Source organism: Mirounga angustirostris, unplaced genomic scaffold, assembly GCF_029215605.1.
Source record: "Mirounga angustirostris isolate CCGP_5_RB_7025 unplaced genomic scaffold, mMirAng1.0.hap1 SCAF_2, whole genome shotgun sequence".
NCBI lineage: Eukaryota > Metazoa > Chordata > Mammalia > Carnivora > Phocidae > Mirounga > Mirounga angustirostris.
The window spans coordinates 116442332-116463230 of NW_026991710.1; the positions used below are offsets into that span (position 1 = coordinate 116442332).

The 20899-nt window shown below is 41.6% G+C and overlaps 1 long non-coding RNA gene and 1 other non-coding gene across 3 annotated transcripts in view; one reads left to right on the top strand and one right to left on the bottom strand.

Moving 5' to 3' along the window:
• Positions 1-5287, bottom strand: part of LOC135363656 (uncharacterized) — a 30795-nt gene extending 25508 nt beyond the window's left edge. Inside the window, exons 1-2 of one of the 2 annotated variants that reach the window (XR_010409556.1) lie at positions 4657-5287; positions 2276-2485 (exon numbers count right to left, since the gene is read on the bottom strand). This is a non-coding gene — a long non-coding RNA (uncharacterized LOC135363656). The remainder of the gene's footprint in view (positions 1-2275; positions 2486-4656) is intronic. The other variant, XR_010409555.1, reaches the window with a different exon arrangement.
• Positions 5288-16128: 10841 nt separating this feature from the next.
• Positions 16129-16201, top strand: TRNAK-CUU (transfer RNA lysine (anticodon CUU)). Its single transcript has one exon. It is a non-coding gene; the product is annotated as a tRNA-Lys (tRNA).
• The last annotated feature ends 4698 nt before the right edge of the window (positions 16202-20899 follow it).

Consider the following 20899-nt stretch of genomic DNA (forward strand, 5'->3'; position numbering starts at 1 on the left):
TACAGATACAAGGATCTGTAAAGGTTGTATGGAAGTTTCTGGACTCGATCTCAAGTTCCTCCTCACAGAGGAGTCAGTCAGGACCCTTGAGCCCAATGGCTGGGAGATTCATTCCGCTTCCTCCTGTATTTTACTTTTCAGTATTTTAGATTGTTCTTGTCCCATACTCTTGTCCTCTGTGAGATATCTAGTACTTCCTCCAGAGCCGTTCTTCACTGATCACAGAGTTCAAGACCTTTGTCTTGTAAATAGGTAATTATTTTGCAAATATTCTACCTAAGCATGTAATTTCTCCTTATTAAATTATACCTTCTAGAAGCCTCCAGTCACAGAACACATCACTGAGACTTGGAACTCCAGAGCAAGAGAGAAGGGTTTGGCCTCTAGCAAGACCCTGAGCCTGAGAAACGAGGTTAAGGCAATCCTACTCAGGTGCTCAAGGGTCGCCACTGCCATTTCAAGCAGCACAATTATTCTGCGTGGGGACCGTCAGGGGCATTTCCCCACCTCGATATATGCCAATAGCACACTGCAATCATAGTTGCAATTTAAAAAATGCTCCCACTCTTTTCCAAATGCCCTTAGGGAAATGGGAATTCCCCTAGTTAAGAACCACCAAGCCACAGAGATTTCCTCCACGTCTTCAGCACAGCACAAACCCAAGTGGGACTTGCTTCCCATTACAAGGTTCCCCTCCGTGTATGTGGAACAAAAGCTAGTAGGCGCAGACAGCCAGGCCTAAGGGGCCACCTCAACCCAGGTGGCCAGGGACTTTTTCTGGGTTTAGCAGCGAACTCCTCAATCCCAGGCAAATGAGGAACATTGATTGGCCTGACTCAGCTACGAGGCTGACCCGCCTACTGAAGAGGATCAGACAAAAGAAATGCTTCTTCCAGTCAGGAGGAGCTGTGGGGACAGGAAAGGGGGCAGAGGGATGGACAGAAAAAAGTGCTCCCGGGCGTCTCTCTTTCCCTCTTACCCCAGACACACCCCAAACCCCTCCTTGTGGCCTAGAAGGCCTTAGAAACATCCAGCTTGGTGTGAGGCACCTGAGGACAGGCTTCTACCCTGTTTCCTCATTAGGAAGCAACACTCTTGCTGTGGGGAAATCACATCTGGTACTGTCACCTCATCTGTAAAATGAGGGAGGCGGAGATTTCCTCTTAGGGCACTACTGACTCTCACACGATAACTCCTTTAAAGTTCTGTCCCGTCATGATCCCAGGGTCCTGGGATGGAGTCCCCCATCGGGCTCCCTGCTCAGTGGGGAGCCTGCTTCTCCCTCTCTCTGCAACTCCCCCTGCTTGTGCTCTCTCTCTCTCTCTCTGACAAAGGAATAAATAAAATCTTTAAAAATAAATAAATAAAATAAAGTTCTGTCTCCTTAACTTTTCTGAACTTTTTTCAAATTCTGGGGAACTGACAACTTTTTCAAATGAGGAGCCACAGCCATCAGATGGCTTAAGTAAACAAGCCACAAAGCGTGGAAAATGACCGTGTAAGGAGCAGAATTTTCTCATCCACGTCCTCTGCAGCTCTCTGCAGGGGATCGGAGGAACCCACCGTATTCGTTTGCTAGCGCTGACATGATGAAGTCCCACAAAGCGGAGGCTAGAATCCAAGATCAAGGTGCTGGTTTCTTCTGAGGGCCTCTCTCTTTGGCTTGTAAATGGCATATTCTCCCTGTGTCTTCACATGGTATTCCCTCCATACAAGCGTGTATCTAAATGTCCTCTTTTTATAAGGACACCGGTCAGATTAGTTTAAGGCCCACCCCAATGATCTTAACCATGTCTGTGATCGAAATCACCTACCTCCCAGGTAGACTAAATGGGTGAAGGGGCTCAAAAGGTGCAAACTTCCAGTTATAAAATAAATAAGCCATGGGCATACAATGTACAGCACGGTGACTGTGGTTAATAATACTGTATTGCATATTTGGAAGTTCCTAGGAAAATAGATCTTAAAAGGGCTCATCACAGGAAAAAAAAACTGCGTAACTATGTATGGTGAGGATGTTAACTAGATGTATTGTGGTGATCACTTCCTAATACATACTAATATCGAATCCTTATGTTGTACACCTGAAACTAATATAATGTCATATGTCAGTTATACCTCTATTTAAAAAAAGAAATCTTGCCAAACCAAAACCTTAAGAAAAAGAAAAGAAAAGAAATCACCTATCTCCCAACTGAAGTCACACTTTGAGGTACAAGAGGTGAGAACTCAACATATGAATTTGGCAGAGACACAATTCAGCCATGACACCTACCTGCCTGGACTTGGCATTCTTTCCTCCACTCTCAGGTCCTGGAGTCCATCTTCCCTGAAGATTGCTGAGCCCAGAAGAGAGTCTTTAGGTAGAACCAGTCACAACCCATTCATGGGAGGACTACCTGCAACTGCGGCTCTCTGTGGCCGGTGACGGTCAGCGTGGTTGAGGGAAGCTCTCTTCAAGGAAAGCCTTAAAGCAGCTCTCAAACTTTTGGGGAAAGGTAAGTAACATGTTAGTATCATGAAAATAATTTTGACCTCATGGACTCTCTAAAAGGGCCTCAGGAAATCCTGGGGATCCCTGGACATACTCTAAGAACTGCCTTAGAGGAGAACACTGAGTGGCTCAGTGGGTTAAGCGGCCGCCTTCAGCTCAGGTCATGATCCCAGGGTCCTGGGATCGAGCCCCGCATCCCTGCAGCAGCTGATATTGTGTACCTGGAACTAATATGATGTTATATGTCAATTATACCTCAATTTAAAAAAAAGAAAAATATTGCCAAACCAAAACCACTGAGCTGGGAGCCTGCTCTCCCTTTCCCTCTGCCCCTCCCCCTCCGCTCATGCGTTCCCTTGTGCGCTCTCTCTCTCTCTCACAAATAAGTAAATAAAATCTTAAAAAAAAAAGAACAACTGGGCGCCTGGGTGGCTCAGTTGGTTAAGCAACTGCCTTCGGCTCAGGTCATGATCCCAGGGTCCTGGGATCGAGTCCCACATCGGGCTCCTGGCTCAGCAGGAAGCCTGCTTCTCCCTCTCCCACTCCCCCTGCTTGTGTTCCTGCTCTCGCTGTCTCTGTCTCTGTCAAATAAATAAATAAAATCTTTAAAAAAAAAAAAAGAAAACATCTTTAAAAAAAAGAACAACTGCCTTAGAAAAAGCCTCTGTGGATGCCTTTATTCTTGACTGCTACTTCTCCCTGGCCTATACTGGCCTTTCCTGTGAGGCCAGAGGGACTTCTTGCCCCAATCCACCCCAGAAACACAGAGCAGAGCCCTGTGCTTGAAGGTGAGTCCACAGGTCCTGGGAGACAGCACAAGGCAGGAACAGACATGAGTAAACATTAAACTAAGGTCAGGATGCCTCCTGGCTCTATCCTCCTCAGTGAGATCACTTAATCCTGGTTTTCCCACAGATGAGTCAACAATTCCCCACATTAGGTAAATAATAGTGAATAAGCTTGTATTCATTAGGAGACATTTAGCTGAATATAAGAACCAAAAACAATTTTTTTTTTTTTACTTTGGCTTAAACAAGACAGAAACATATGGCTCTTTTTTAGAAGAGAAATCTGGGGTAGGCAGCCCAAGGCTGGCATGGTGGCTCCATAAAATTTTCAGGAAACAGCATACTTTTCAGTTCACAGTCGGCCTTCAATGGCACTCATCCTCAAGGTCTAAGCTGGCTGCTGAACTCCAGCCATAGCGATCATATTCCACCCAGGAGAAATGGAAAAAGAACACTTCCCAGGAATTGTGTATACTTCTCATCAGCCAAAATTGAAGTCACATATTTACAAAGGAAATTAGAAAAGTTTTCTTTTGATTCCACAAGATTATATCTAACCACCAAAGAAGGAGAGAATGTGTCCTGGGAGGCACTAAGCAGTGTTGACCACAGATTGTCAATTAGTTGCTCTCCCCCTATAGAGAACAACAAAGCCAAATTGAGATGCTGGCACTTGGCAGCCACTCTGTGACTCATCAGCCCGTTGACTCACTCCTACCCACCAGCTTGTCAGCAAAACCATGTTTCTACATGTCACAGCCCTTCCAGATTGCTAAGTATATTCGAAACTCTGAATATTAAATTCTTTTTTTTTTTAAGATTTTATTTATTTGACAGAGAGAGACACAGTGAGAGAGGGAACACAAGCAAGGGGAGTAGGAGAGGGAGAAGCAGGCTTCTCACAGAGCAGGGAACCCGATGCGGGGCTCGATCCCAGGACCCTGGGACCATGACCTGAGCCGAAGGCAGATGCTTAATGACTGAGCCTCCCAGGTGCCCCTGAATATTAAATTCTTGACTACGATTAGCATATCCTTTAGATTTTCAAATAGTTTATTTTATATAAAAGTTATTATCTACATCAAACATCAAAAGAAAATATACATTAACATTAGCCTGAAAGTTTACAGGGATTATTTCTGAACAATAGAATTACAGGACATGCTTCTTTTTTTATTATTATTTTCTATAGATAAAAATGTTCCTCCAGTGCATATACACTGCTTCTATAGTTAGATAAAACAGTAATTTCTTTTCAAGAGCCCAGCCTTCTAGCCTTGTCATTCATTAATTGAGGGATTTATTCATCTATAACCCATGGTCACTGAGATCAGAAGGTAATTAGGAAATCTAATTATTAAAGTAGTACTTTACCTGTGACCCACTCTGTACTTCATTTCATACCATGCATCTTGGGTTAAATATAAAAATTATATCATGACCTTTCTGATCATTTCAAAATAATAAATTCTCATCAACTCTGTCTTACAGTTTAAACAGACCCTGAAAATAAACGCAACCCATGAACAACATTTCTGAAGAATAGTTCTGTTCCGCTGTTACAATGAAACATGAGTCAGAGGAAGGGGGAGTTTTACAGTTCAGACTTTGTAAGGAAAAAGGGATGCTTTTTTTTTTTTTTCCCAAGAAGCTCTCCTGGAGGAATTCCCCATCTGCATTTTTAACTTTGTCATTTTCCAGGGAATTCTTTGCAACTGAAAATGAAACCAGGAGATTGGAAACAGCTCAAGGTGCCTATCTGAGCCGACCATCACCAGGGGGGCTACAGAGAGGATGGTGGAGGCTGCTGCAGCCCCCAAAGGTGCCCAGAACAAATCCCTGGCTCCCAGACAGAGCCTGTCCATTACCCCACACCCATGCCACGCTGCCTTCTTTTTCTCCAAAAAAGGTATTCACTGAAAAACTGGTTTTTATGTTTGTACTTGTCCCTACTCCAGAGCCAAAAGACTGACAATCTACAAATTTAAACACACCAGCTTTGCTAGAAAGACACCCAAAGGCACATGTATAAAAGCATTAACTTCACACACAAAGAATAGACCAGCTATATTTACTGAAGTCTTATAACAGTGTAGGGGATACAGAGATAAAACTGGTCTACACCAGACAAAAGGCTCAAATACTTCTTCCGGGGAAAATGAAAAAATGAAGAGGAAGTGAATTACTGTGTTGACTTGGATCTCATCCATATCTAGCCATTAACGAGCACAGGAAAGGTGGTGAGCCCTACAATCCACATGTGACATACAGTAACACTCTCCACACCCCTCCCCCTACCCCGCCCCAGCCCACAGCCACACCCCTCTGTGCAAGGCACACAGGGGCAGCAGGATAAAATATAAGACTTTTATGATCAGCAGAAACAGATTCTCCTCAAAGCTAAGGAAGCTTAGGCTTCAGGACCCCTCACTTACACAATCCCTTCCCGGTCCCATTCTGAATAGCTTTCTTATCTAGTTTCCTTTTGTAATTTTTTTCTATAAAAAGGTCCCTCAATTCTGTAAGCTGCAGACTCCACAAAACCTGGATTCTCTCCTCAGCAAGTAAAACAGTGGGTCATGTGCTCTCATACTTTATCTTTTTAAATTTTAATTGTGATTAAAAAAAAAAACCCAACATATACCATCTTAACCATTTTTAAGTATACAGATCGGTGGTATTAAGCACATTCAGATTGTTTTTTGTTTTAAAGATTTTGTTTTTTTAGGTAATCTCTATAACCAATGTAGGGTCTGAACTCGTAACCCCGAAATCAAGAGTTAAGTGCTCTACTGACTGAACCAGCCAGGCGCTCCACATTCACATTGTTGTGCAACCATCTCCACCATTTATCTCCAGAACTTTTTCAACATGCAAAACTGAAACTTGCAAAACAACACAGGAACTCCCACTTTCCTGTGGCCCCAGCCCCTGGCAGCCACCATGTACTTTCTTTTTTTTTTTTTTTAAAGATTTTATTTATTTTTTAGAGAGCGAGCGAGAGAGAAACAGCATGAGAGGGGAGAGGGTCAAAGGGAGAAGCAGGCTCCCCGCTGAGCCGGGAGCCCGATGTGGGACTCGATCCCAGGACCCTGGGATCATGACCTGAGCCGAAGGCAGACGCTTAACCATCTGAGCCACCCAGGCGCCCCACCATGTACTTTCTACCACCATGAATTTGACTATTCCTAGGTACCTCATGTAAGTGGAATCCTCTAGTATTTGTCTTCTTGTGACTCATTTATTTCATTTAGTGTAGTGTCCTCAAGGTTCATCCATGTTGTAGCATGTGACAGGATTTCTTTCCTTTTTAAGGCTGACTAATATTTCACGGTCTGTATATACCATATCTTGTTTATCCATTCATCTGTCGGTCAACACTTGTACATGTGTTTTAATTTTAAGATAAACGCATGCAACCATTTGGGAAGCCATGCTCTTGCTTTAGAATCAGTTCTACAGAACGTGCAATAATGGCCCCTTGTCAGTCACATCGATGTGAGGATTCGGGGACTTTCTGAGTGCAATGAGAAATCAGAAAGGGACAGTTACATTTTCATTGCCAGCCTGTGAATAACCCCCTACCAAATAACAAAGTCTGCATTTCCTTGCTGGGCATTCCAAGTTTCTTTCCATATCTCAAACCTATTCTGGTGTGTTTTTTTTAACCAACCAATACACATGTATTGAGAGATATTATTTCTTTTTTTTTTTTCCAACTATTACTTAGAACCTTCACTGTTCTGGGTGTAAATCTCTACTGCAGAATGCAAAATGAAAAAGAAAAAAAGTGAATAAAAGTGAGCCTGAATAAGTTCACATTCCAAAGGAGGGAATAGATTCACAGATTTTAATCCAGCATAAATTCAGTAATAGAGGCATATACAAGGTGCTAAGGGAGCACATTAAGGGAGGGATTTTTTTGTTTTAAACAGCTACCCATGTGTATATGTGTGTATATACGATGTTATAGAAGAAAATGCTAATGTCAGCTATCTCTGGGCAGGGAAATTAAGGACGATTTTTTTTTAAAGATTTTATTTATTTATTCATAAGAGACAGAGAGAGAGGGCGCCTGGGTGGCTCAGTTGGTTAAGCGGCTGCCTTCGGCTCAGGTCATGATCCTGGAGTCCTGGGATCGAGTCCCGCATCGGGCTCCCTGCTCGGCAGGGAGTCTGCTTCTCCCTCTGACCCTTCTGTCTCTCATTCTCTCTGTCTCAAATAAATAAATAAAATATTTTTTAAAAAAAGAGAGAGAGACAGAGAGAGAGAGAGAGAGGCAGGCTCCCCGCGGAGCAGGGAGCCCGATGCGGGACTCGATCCCAGGACCCTGGGATCATGACCTGAGCCGAAGGCAGACGCTTAACCATCTGAGCCACCCAGGCACCCTAAGGACAATTTTTTTTTTCCTCTATGCCCTCCTCTATTTTCCCATCCTCTATATTCAAATGTATTTTTCCTCTAGCAATAGGAAAACAATACTTTTAAAAGACCATTTTGTTTCTTGTCATCCTTAACTCTCTAATGTGTTGGAAGTTATCGTTTGACTGTGTGGTGAGTTGAGGAGGGGTGTGATAGTATTGGGCACCCTTCAAAACCCAGTCTACTCCTCCATCATATGAGTGGGGGACAGGGAGAGAGAAATATGCATACAAGGAAATGTGTGACACTTTTCCATGCACACCGGCAGCGTCTATGTCATGAAAGATAATGAGGCAGACAGTGAGGAAGATCTGAATTGGAGAAAGGAGCCCTTCAGGTGATCTGGGCACTCAGACAAGATGGTGGGATTTGTATCAGTTTATCTTGGAGATAGAGTGAAGGCTAGGAGGAGGATATTTCAAGTTGGCAGAACAGTGGGAGTGAATAGGAATGCATGTGAGGGTTTGGCAGAAGGTAAGGAGACCAGGCAACTTGGAACAAAGGATGCATGTGGGACATAAGGTTAGAAAGGTGGATTTGAGACCCAGAATCCATTAGGTAGTGGGGAATTGACGTTAGCTCTGAGCAATAGCTCTGATGCAAGAAACACAAGACTTTAGGACGATCAGTTGGAGGGTGGTAGACAAGAGATATTGCCAGGAAGGAAATGGGGTTGAGGTGTGGCTTCCTGATTGCTACACACACCTAAATGTCTGTTGCCAATGCTATATTTTTACTAGTTTTCTAAATGTGCTGTTTCTTTCTTTAAAAACAAAAACAGCTTTGTTGAGATATAATTCACATACCATACAATTTACCCATTCAAAGTATAGAATTGTCTGGAGTATGTTCACTTGGTTGTACAAACATCACCGCAATTTAATTTTAGAACATTTTTATAAAAGTAACCCTGTACCCATTAGCAGTCACTCCCCATCCTCCCCAACTCCCCAGCCCTAAGCAACCACTAAGCCCTTTCTCTCTGTATGGATTTGCCTATTCTGGACATTTTGTGTAAATGAAATCACACAACATGTGACCTTTTGTGTCTGGCTTCTCTTTCACTTCATATAATGTCTTCAAGGTTCATCCACATTCATGTAGCACATACCAGACTTCATTCCTTTTTATTGTCAAATAATATTCCATTGCATGGAGATACAACATTTTGCTTATCCATTCGTCAGCTGATGGGCATTTGGGTTATTTCCACTTCGAGGCTATTATAAACAATGTTCCTATGAATATCCATGCACAAGTTTTTGCATAGACATAGGTTTTCATTTCTCATGGGTATCTCCCTAGGAGAGGAGCTGCTAGATTATATGGTAACTATGAAGCGGGAGAGCTAGGTTCTTGTCTCACCGAGTCAAAGAATGAATCTCACGGACAATGGAGAGTGAGTAAAGCGACAGAAGTTTATTAAGTAAAGATACAGAAAAAGCTCTCAAGAGTGAGAAAGGTCCCGACAGGGTTGACACTGAAGGCCTCTAGGGTTGGCCTTTTATAGAAAGCTAACCAGGGAACTTAAATCCTTTTGACATCTCTATTGATATCAGCATTGAGCAAGGACTAGTGATAACACCTTCAATGGCTTACTTCCTTTTTAGGGTCTGGTTATTCCTTGTTGGTCACAGATGATCATCATAAAAAAAGACACCCAGCCCACACGCCTAGGGCAGGGTGGTCCGGGTTGGTTCCCTTATCTCTGGTTTCCTTACACGTCAGCATTTTGGGGATTTCTGTGAGCCTGATCGCATAGCCCCCTATCTGTCTCTCCTAACCTAGCCCTACCTGTCCCTGACTCAACTACACTCAGTTTCTGACCTGTACATGCTCTCTGATGAATCTTACTGTTTGTTTGTGAAGCTGGCTTATGTCTCACCCAGTATAACTGTGAATTCCACTAGCGGAGTGCCCACCCTAACTGAACTTGGCCTCACTTGTAATTTTCAAAACCAAGAAGGAAGTAGGTAGTGTGTCAGAGCCTTCTGCGTGCTCAAGAAAGCAGATGTGATCACAGAGCAAGTCACCCGAGCCCACGTGTGGGCTGCCTTCGTGCCCTCCTACACTTTCATGGTAAAGGAAACCAAAGGTCAATCTCTCTCAGCCTCTCTCCCTCTCTCTCTCTCAAGCCTGGGTAAATCAGAAGCATCCTGTATGGAAACAGAGATTTCAGCCAAGGACCTTCTGCTCCAACTCTCTTCCTTGTTGCCTGAAACAAGGATTCCAGAAGGAGGAATCTCAAGATCTCAAAACTGGTAACAGTCAAAGCAAAAGTCGGAGCCCAGTGCTTCAGAAATGTGAATAAAATTAAAAATATCAAGAAGTGTTGGGTTTTTTCAGATTTTAGGCAAGGACCTGAGAAATAAATGGCAATCAAAATGAAAGGAAAAAGAGCCACACTTCAGCGCCCTAGGCAAGGTCAAGGCAATGTCATTTGAAATAAAACAAACAAAAAAATGCTGGCACAGGTGAGATAAGAGAGAGTTTTGAATAAACACCTTGTATCTTCAGATTCCAGAACTCCTCCTCTCCTAGGAGCCAATGTAGGTAACCAAAGTCACATACAATAGTAAAAATGCTGGGTTGGATGAAACCAGCTAATTGACCTATGGATCGATACAAAAAGCCATCAATATGCGGTTAAGCAGTAACAAATGACTGACCTGTACTGAATGAAGGCTTGACAATGGAGGGAGCAAGATTTATACTTCAATATTGTTCTAACAATATTTCAACATCCCTGCCAGCCCTGTAGGATTATAAATAGATTCTGCTAAGAGAAATAACCTTACTCTCAGAATCCTGTATGTATAGGAAATAGGGTGCCAGGGGAACAGACATGCTGAGACAGAGGTGTTATAAAACTCAAGTTAGGGAAGAGATTAATGTTTCAGTGCTATAGAACAAAACATCCCAAGGAACACAAGATGATGGCCTGTCTCCCTGTTATTGGGAGCTTGTAACCTACGAAGAAACATAAGAGGTAACAAGTAACTTGACATTAGAAACAGTGAACTACCTGCCTTAAGAAAGTACGGATTTCACTCTCCGGTACAAAAGTGTTGTACAAGCTGGCTTGCTAATAATCAGGAAAGTGATCTGTTCAATGGGAAGAGACAGATAATCCTCCTCCTCTTGTTTCTGAATTCTAATTCCGATTAGCCAGCACCTCATCTGGAGAAAGAATTCATAACGTCTCTTTTGAGATATTCTCAGAAAAGAATCTTCCTGGGGAATTACGTAAGCCTGGGATGTCTGCCACTCCCCGGCTTCATTCTGCTCAGCCTCCTATTGCCATGTGCCAGGGCCACATCACCTCCCAACTCTGAACCCTGGCCTTCGGTCAGCCGGACACCCCCGCTGGCTGCTTTCTTAGCCGGGCGCTTGCCCTGTCCCTAGTCTCAGATTCTTCCCTTTACCTCCTGGCTGGACTGCCTCGAGATGGCTTGAGGTTGTTACAGTACACCTAAGGGTACTTAGAAATTCAAGGATATGTAGTACACTATGAGATCGGCCTCTGACCTTGTACATGTGGATCTCATTGCATAACTTCAATTGACCTTAGTATTAAAAAGAGGGGAAGAGGGAGGAAGGAAGGGAGGGAGGGAGAAGGTGGGCAGGAATCAACCTCTGGTGTTTTTAAAAATTCACAGTAGCCCATCATACTAAACAAGAGACTTCAACTAGCAATACTTTTAAAAGTTTTTCTTTTTAGCTATTAACAACATAAGAAACCACAGATGTTGGCGAGGATACAGAGAAAGGGGAAGGCAATCCCTCTCACACCATTGGTGGGAATGCAAACTGGTGCAGCCACTCTGGAAAACAGTATGGAGGTTCCTCAAAAAGTTAAAAATAGAGCTACCCTGCAACCCAGCAATTGCACTACTGGATATTTACCCAGAGGATACAAAAATGTTGATTCGAAGGGGCACGTGTACCCCAATGTTTATAATAGCATTATCAACAATAGCCAAACTATGGAAAAAGTCCAAATATCCATCAATTGATGAACGGATAAAGAAGAGGTGGTATATATATTCAATGGAATATTACTCAGTCATCAAAAAGAGTGAAATCTTGCCATTTGCAACAATGTGGATAGAGCTAAAGAATATTATGCTAAGTGAAATAAGTCAGAGAAAGACAAATATCATGTAAGTTCACTCGTATGTGGAATTTAAGAAACAAAACAGATGAATATAGGGGAAGGAAGAAAAAAAGAGAGAGAGGGAGACAAACCATAAACAACTCTTAACTATAGAGAACAAACTAACGGTGGCTGGAAGGGAGGTAGGCAGAAGGTGGGCCAGATGGGTGATGGGTATTAAGGAGGGCATTTGTTGGGCGCCTGGGTGGCTCAGATGGTTAAGCGTCTGCCTTCAGCTCAGGTCATGATCCCAGGATCCTGGGATCAAGTCCCGCATCGGGATCCCTGCTCAGCAGGGAGCCTGCTTCTCCCTCTGCCTCTCTCTCTCTCTCTCTCTGTCTCTTATGAATAAACAAAGAAAATCTTTAAAAAAAAAAAAAAGGAGGGCATTTGTTGTGATGAGTGCTGGGTGTTGTATATAAGTGATGAATCACTAAATTCTACTCCTGAAACCAATATTACGCTGTATGTTAATGAGCTAGATTTAAATAAAAACTTAAAAAACACAAGCAAAGGGGCGCCTGGGTGGCTCAGTTGGTTAAGCCACTGCCTTCGGCTCAGGTCATGCTCCTGGAGTCCCAGGATCGAGTCCCGCATCGGGCTCCCTGCTCGGTGGGGAGCCTGCTTCTCCCTCTGACCCTCCCCCCTCTCATGTGCTTTCTCTCTCTCATTCAATAAATAAATAAAATCTTAAAAAAAAAAAAAACAAGCAAATACACTATATATTAACTAAAGTGAATTCAAATTAAAAAGATAAAAATTAAATTAAAAAAACAAGCAAAAAATAAATAAAAGTTTTTCTTTTACATTTTTTGTTTTTCTTTTCTTTCTTTTTTTTAAGATTTTATTTATCTATTTGAGAGAGACAGAGCTCGAGCCCGAGCGGGGGTGGGGGGGCTTGGGGGATGGGAGGGAGGGGGAGAAGGAGAAGCAGATTCCCCGCCAAGCCTGGGAGGGAGCCTGACTGGGGGCTTGATCCCAGGACCCTGAGATCATGACCTGAGCTGAAAGCAGACACCTAACCAACTGAGCCACCCAGGTACCCCTTTAAGTTTTTCTTTTAATACTAAATTCCCAGTAAGAAAAACCTTGCATTTAACTGAGCTCTGCTTATACTCAAATTTCCTTTTCAGTGGCCCAGGTTGAAGGCCCAGCAGATACTTTTCCAAGGTGAGAAATAGCGAATTATGTTAATTGACATTTAAAGAAAATAAAAATCTCCTGTCGATGAGAAAACAGTTCCCCTGCCTATGATGAAAGCAATTTTGTTAAAGTCCTACATCATTTCATACACCTTGCTTGCATCCTAATATCTGCTTATGGAAAACAACAACAATAATCTATACATTATATGAATTACATTTCTCTCTTTTTATAATTAACTTTTTATACTACAAATATGCATGCGTACTTAAAAATTCAAACAATACAGAGGTGTATACAGTAAAAAAGTCAAAAATCTCTATTTCTCTTTCCCTCAGCCCCATAGGGGTGGGACTCCCTACATCATACATCACCCCTCAGGTAGGAACGTTCACCGTGTGTTCTTCTAGAATTTTGTCTATGGATATGTGTCTGTTTGTACATACAGGTGTTGTGAATTTATTTTTCTACACATACTGGAGTGTGCTAAATATATTGTTCTGAAAGTTGCTTAATATTGAGTCAGAAACATCTTCCATGTCAGCGCATGTAACACTGCCTCACCCTCCTTAGAAAATGTAGTTACCACTGTACCAGAAAGTATTCCACTCTTTCCCAGTTTAATGCAAACAATGCTGCCATAAATATCCACCACACTCAGTGACATGTACCGCTGAGTCAAGGTCTAGGAGCATGACTATTTTGTTAGGTGTTGGCAAATTGCTCTCCATAAAAGTCTGTAACGATGAACACTCCCACTGATTGAATATGAGTATATTTTTATTTATGTTTGTGAATTGGGGGGATGAAAATCACATATTATTAATGTTTCATTTGTATGTTCCAGACTATTTGTGAGGCTGAGTAACTTTTCATCTTTCTTGGCCATTTGTATTTCCTCAACTGTCAACTGCCTTATGTTTTCCCTTTTCTGAGGGGTGGGAGCCTTAATTTTTCTTGTGATTTCAAGAAGCTCTTTATATATTATGGTTCTCATATGGTTCTGGGAAAACATTTCCCCTCTCTCTGCTGCTTGTTATTTAGTTTTGTTTATGCATCATTCATTAAATAGAAGTTTAAAAAAATATTTCTAAGAACAGGTGCATCAATCTCTCCTTTATGGCTGTTAAGGTTTGACACTCCTTTGGAAGGCCATCTTCACCTCCAGGATAATTTTAAAAACAAAATAAAACACTATACTTTCTTCTAGTACTTTTATGAAACTTTTTTTATATTTGGATTTTTAATTCATTTAGAATATGCTTCTGAGTGTGGTATGAAACAAAAATCCAAGATAACATCATGGTGATGGTAGAATTTCTATCCTTTTCCCATCTTTAGTGGAAATCTCCTAATGTCTCATTATGATGAGATCCCAGGATCCTGGGATCAAGCCCAACATTGGGCTCCCTGCTTCTCCCTCTCCCTCTGCTGCTCCCCCTGCTTGTGCTCTCTTTCTCTCTCTGTCAAATAAATAAAATCTTTTTTAAAAAATAAATAAATGTAATAAAATAAAGAATGCATATTGAATTTTGTCAACTGTCTTTTCAGACTCTGATAAGCTCATTATTTGATTATTCTTTAACTGAGTGATAATTAATTGCATTATTTTACCCTCTAATGCTGAAATTTCATTATTTTCCTGGGAGTTACATTTCTAAATTTTTCAATATGTCTCAAATTTCTGATACAAAAAAAAATGATATTTTTATCCCATGTGATTTTAAAAGATTTGAAAATGAAAATCTAATTATTCTGCTTTTTCAATGTCCAGAGCCCTGTTAGTTACACAGAAGAGGATGTTTTTATTTTTGTTTCTTTCTAAAAAATCAGTGCTCAAGTTGGTATGGTAGCATGTGGCCCAAGCATTCCATTTACTCTCCTGAAATTTTTTTTTCTCGACACCTTGATTCACATTCAGTTGAAGGTCATCTTGTGATGCAGCAGGCATTTATTTATTTTTATTTTATTTTATTTTATTTATTTATTTGAGACAGAGAATGAGAGAGACAGAGAGCACATGAGAGGGGGGAGAGTCAGAGGGAGAAGCAGGCTCCCCGCCGAGCAGGGAGCCCGATGCGGGACTCGATCCAGGGACTCCAGGATCATGACCCGAGCCGAAGGCAGTCGCTTAACCAACTGAGCCACCCAGGCGCCCGCAGCAGGCATTTATTAAGCAGCTTTCATGTGGCCAGGTTCTGGGCTTGCTGTTCCAAGGGATTCAAAATGCCTGAGAACCAGTCAGTCCTCGATCCACTGAAGCAACACCAAATTATCTGGGTCTCATCTTTTTATAAACTCAGAGAGAAGTCATGTGTATGCTACCCACTTACCAAAAGGCACAGTATCAAATGTTAATGGCAGCCATGATCTGTGTTTCTGCATATGGACGTCTCTAGGTATCATCCATGCATACCATCATACTATCCGTGCATAGTTAGGTGACTAAGAAATTCCTTTTAAATAAAGCTGAGGATGATGAGAGTGTTAAAAAATAATGAGAACTGGCAGCCACGAGAAGCATTGCTGAAATCAATGCAGGACCGAATCTGTACATAAGGTCATTTAAGCCATCCTTGTATTCTCACCACTGACGTCCAAATGGTTTTGAAATTTCCTCAATGACCTCTCAACCTGAACTTAGTTCTTGTTTTTACTTGTCAGAATCTGTCAAGGGTTCAAATAACATTAACTGATCTGTTTCAACCTGTCAATAATTGAGGATGAACTTCCCATACTTACCGAAAACAGATCTTAATTTGTATCAATACCTAATTTACCAATCAAATATAATTTTTTCAGGCCCAGTTATTTGTGAAAACTTTTGATATAACCTTTCAATAAGTATAAATCAAACAGGAATGATCTCGCATAAAGAACTTTTCTCTGAGCCAATAGGAAATTAAGTGAATAATAACAAGAGAAACATATTGAAGAAAAAATAAGGAAATTACATTTTTCTAAAGTCATTTCATTTCCTAGGTACATCACTAACTCCCTAGTTTTTTTCAATAAGTATTTGTTAGAATGGTGAGAAGAGTAAAGTGCAAGAATCTTCATCTTTTAAAACCTGTATATACTGCTTTTTTCAAAAGCAGACGTTTAAAGTAACACACAATAGGGGTGCCTGGCTGGCTCAGTCGGTAAAGCAGGAGACTCTTGATCTCCAGGTCGTGAGTTCAAGTCCCACGTTGGGCCTAGAGCTTACTTTTAAAAAAAGAAAGAAAAATAATACATGATATGGGATGCTGAGCTATGCATTCTTTGAGAAGACAGAATTTATTGAACAGAACTGTAGAAAAAAATAATTGAGGAATCATTACTACTTTACCGAGGAGACTTGCAATCATTCTGAAGTTTTTACTGAATATATACTTTCCAGAACTTTGTAAACTAAGGATAATTTTTGTCTAGAAAAGTAAGAAGAATATTTGCTTACAATGCAAAATTAGATTTCAGCTGTAAAATAAAGCCTATTAAAAACCAAAATCAGCAAACAACAAGAGGAAAAATTCCAAATACTTCTTCAGCAATTCTAATAAAAGGATATATTTATTTATCAAAAATTGTTTTAAAAAATTTTTCCAGTTGTTTGTTTTTTTCTCTAAAAAGGATGACAATTAAAGCGACTCAGATATCTCAGTGGACTATTAGTGGGTTACAAAGAAATTATAATTGGAGACAACAGTAAGAGCTATAAAGACTTCTCTTTTCTATTTCTCTTTTCAAGTTGTCTTTTCTCCACAATTATCTTTTCTAATTAGTAAGTAAGTGATAGAGAGGAAATGGGTAAATTCAAAATGTTAAATTCCTTTAGTTTCCAAATGATCACCTGTTTTTAAAATCGGTGCTTTTCTTTGTTTTGTTTTTAAGTAGGCTCTGCACCCAAAGTGGGCTCAAACTCACGGCCCCGAAACCAGGAGTTGCATGCTTTACCGACTCGTCAGCCAGGTGTCCCTCTTTGTTTTGAATTGGTTCGTTTAAAATTAGGAAAAGTACAAGCTTGTTAAAAAAATTTTTTTAAGATTTATTTGTTTATTTCAGAGAGTGTGTGTGGAGTCGGGAGGAGGGGCAGAGGGAGAGGGAGACAGAATCTCAAGCAGACTCCCCGCTGAGCATGAGCCAAGTGCTAGGCTCAATCTCACGACCCTGAAATCATGACCTGAGCTGAAATCAAGAGTTGGACGCTTAACTAACTGAGCCACCCAGGTGCCCCTGAAAAAAAATTTTTTTTCTAAGATTTTATTTATTTATTTGTCAGAGAGAGAGAGCACAAGCAGGGGGAGAAGCAGGGGGAGAGGGAGAACCAGGCTCCCCGCTGAGCAGGGAGCCCGATGCGGGACTGGATCCCAGAACCCTGGGATCATGATCTGAGCCGAAGGCAGATAGATGCTTAAAGACTGAGCCACCCAGGCGCCCCCCAAAAAATATTTTTAATATAAATGTACATGTAGTAAAATGTGAACATCCTACTCTCCCCTCACCTCATTTCCATTGTCACTTTTCAGGGCTTGCCCTCTTAACAGTTTTTGTATTTATGTTTCCAGATTCTTTTCTGAGCAGATAAAATACACTTTTTCTTTTTTTTTTTTAAGATTTTATTTTATTTATTAGAGAGAGAGAGCACAAGAAGGGGTAGGGTCAGAGGGAGAAGCAGACTCCCCGCTGAGCAGGAAGCCCAATGCAGGACTCGATCCGGGGACTCCAGGATCATGACCTGAGCTGAAGGCAGTCGCTTAACCAACTGAGCCACCCAGGCGCCCTAAAATACAGTTTTTCATATGAATGTAAACATATGCTTATTTTACATAATGTTCTACCAATTTTTTTTTTTTAATATGCCAAGTTCACACAGCTGGAAAGGCCAGGGATTGAGACATGACTGTTGGTCTGACTCCAGAACTAACTTTGTTTCCAGTGCACAGTTGCCAAGGACATGGCACCAATTTGGGAAGATTGGTCTAGCAGTATTGTAGAGTTATATGACATCAGCTGAATTCTTGATTCAATCAAGACATTCTTTTGTTTTAATAGCATTTTCTTTTATTTTTTAAGTAGGCTCCATGCCCAACATGGAGCTTGAACTCACGACCCTGAGATCAAGAGTTGCATGCTCTACTGACTGAGCCAGCCAGGTGCCCCCAATCAAGACATTCTTATTTATTTATTTATTTATTTATTTATTTATTTATTTATTTAAGTAGGTTCCACACCCAGCGTGGAGCATAGCACAGGGGCTTAAACTCACCATCCTAAAATCGAGACCTGAGCCAACATCCTGAGTTGGATGCTTAACCAACTGAGCCACCCAGGTGCCCTAAGACATTCTTGATTAGAGACTTGTAAATATCCAACAAGCAGAAAATAAATTGTGGTACATCAACTAGAGCACATATCAATTATGAAATTATGAAAACTATGTTCCAAGATGGAAAAGTGATTGTGGCAAAATCTTAAACAAAACAAAACAAAACAGTATCTTCTGGTGATATTTCCCAAAACAGGAGAATTTTGCACCAAACCTAGGTTGATATCTTCACCTCCTATAATAAAACTACCACCTAGATTTACTCGAAATTTCCTCCTTTACAAAAAATATAAAGTCCTATCTCCCAGGGCAGATACAACAAAAGCCTTTTAGAAACTCTAAAGTCATTAAACACTGATTATTAATTATTATTTTCCTACAGATGATGGGAAATCGGTATGGCTTGAATTGTGTCCTCTGAAAAGAGATGTTGACACTCTAATCCCTGGTACCAACGAATGTGACCTAATTCAGAAATAGGGTCCTTGCAGATGTAATCAAGTTAAGATGAGGTTATTAGGATGGGCCCTAACCCACTATGACTGACCTCCTAAAAGAGAAAAATCTGGATGGGGTGCCTGTGTGGCTTAGCCGGTTGATTGTCTGACTTCGGCTCAGGTCATGATCCCAGGGGTCCTGGGATAAGAGTCCCACATCGGGCTCCTTGCTCAGTAGGGAGTCTGCTTCTCCCTGTGCCTGCCTCTCTCTTTCTCAAGTAAATAAATAACATCTTAAAAAAAAGAGAGAGAGAGAACGAACTCTGGACACAGCCACACAGAAAGAGAACACCAAGTGAAGACACAGGCACGGAGGGAAGACTGTGATGAGACAGTTACTCTGCCATGAACCCACGTGAGGTGGGCAGGAGCGGGAAGACGGGAGGAAGGAGCCTCCCCCTGAGGCTTCCGAGTGACCATTGCCCTGCCAACACCTTGATTTTGGACTTCTGGCCTCCAGAACTGTAAGAATAAGTTTCTGTTGTCTTAAGCCTCCACATTTGTTGTACTTTGTTACGGCAGTCCTTGGAAACTGATACAGAAATCATTAAAGATGTTTAAGAGGGGTGGGGAAGACTAATATTTATTGAGAACCTATGATGTCCCAGGCTCTGTGCCCGCGGTTTTACCTGTTTCTTTAATTCTAAAAACCCTGAGAAGAAAGCATTTTACAGATAAGGAAATTGAAGCCCAGAAGCTACTATGCTAAAGTCCTCTTGGCTGGAAAGGGCTGAGGCTAAGCCCTTCCCTAAAGCCCGCAGTGTTTCCCCAGCGCTATTGCCAAGGACACAGCACTGGTCTGAGAAGACTGATTCAGCAGAATTGTGGACGCTGATGTTAAACATCAGTTACAGTGCAACCTTTACCCAGGTGAACCAGACCTCCGTGTCTCCCTGGAAGATGTGTGAGTAAACAATCCCATCTGTTTGCAGATAGACCTTCATACTGAATGGGAGAAGTACAACATGGTATGTATACTGGGGTGGGCAATTCTTTCTTCAGGAAATACCAATCACAGACAATATCCTAGTATCTAACTTACTTTTTGGGTTTTAAAAGGTTTGCTTCAACCTTCATACTCTCCTAAGGCTTCAATGATGGCTAGCTGGTAAATGATAAAGCTGGTTTCCAGGTACACTGTTAGTTTATAAAGTCCATTTGGTGTGCAGTTAAGAAGTTAAATTCAAACTCTGGAGCCAGAATGGCTGGGTTCTAATGTGCTGAGACACATGCTGAATGGGTGGACGGTGGGCCAGATTCATGCCCCATTCCACCCTTGAGCTGGCATCCTTGTGCAGGACCCAAGCTGCCCTAAGTTTCCACCTCCCCTGACTATGGGTGGTAGTGTTCTCCACATCTGTCACACTCTCCGCCCCAAACATCACACACTAAAAAGGAAGCAAAACCATCTGTGAGATCAAAACCATTCCGCATATTTGATACTCGTGATAGTGCTAATGAAATCATGCGTCGCCTCCATCCAAAAAAGGAAAGTAGAAACTGTAGGTATTACTCAATCCCCATAGTTTTCCTCCTGTGGGACCACTTTGGGAGAAAAGAAAGGACCACAGCGGTGTGGTACGGGGACCTGGTCAGTGGAGTCCTTACGCACTCATCCAGTTCCGCTCAGCAAGCAGGATCAGAACGTGACACCCTGGATATGGTTCTCGATATGTGTCTCTGGGAGGACTAATTAGCAGCTCATAGAGAAGAAGCCATTCTCTGGTGCCCCATTAATTACAGTGCTCCTGGCAACTCAGGTGGGCTCACATGAATGCCCGCTGCACAAAAAGGTCACATCCTAGTGTTGCTAGTCAGATCAGTGTGAGATCTTACTGCTGTTCATGGTTATTTCCCTGATAATCACTCCCCAGAGGTTGGTCTGGCTACAACCTAGAATATCTGAGCATGGTAATTTGCAAGATTTATGGGAAACAATTTTTCAGAAATGTGCTCTCAATTTTCATTGGGCAAATTCCTCTTTCTCTGGTAAGTGCTGGAGCATATGGAGCAGGTAAATGTTTTAATGGACAGCATAAAAGTAACATTTTTCTTCTGAAGTTGATGATTTGCACTGAGGGCTTCCAATCC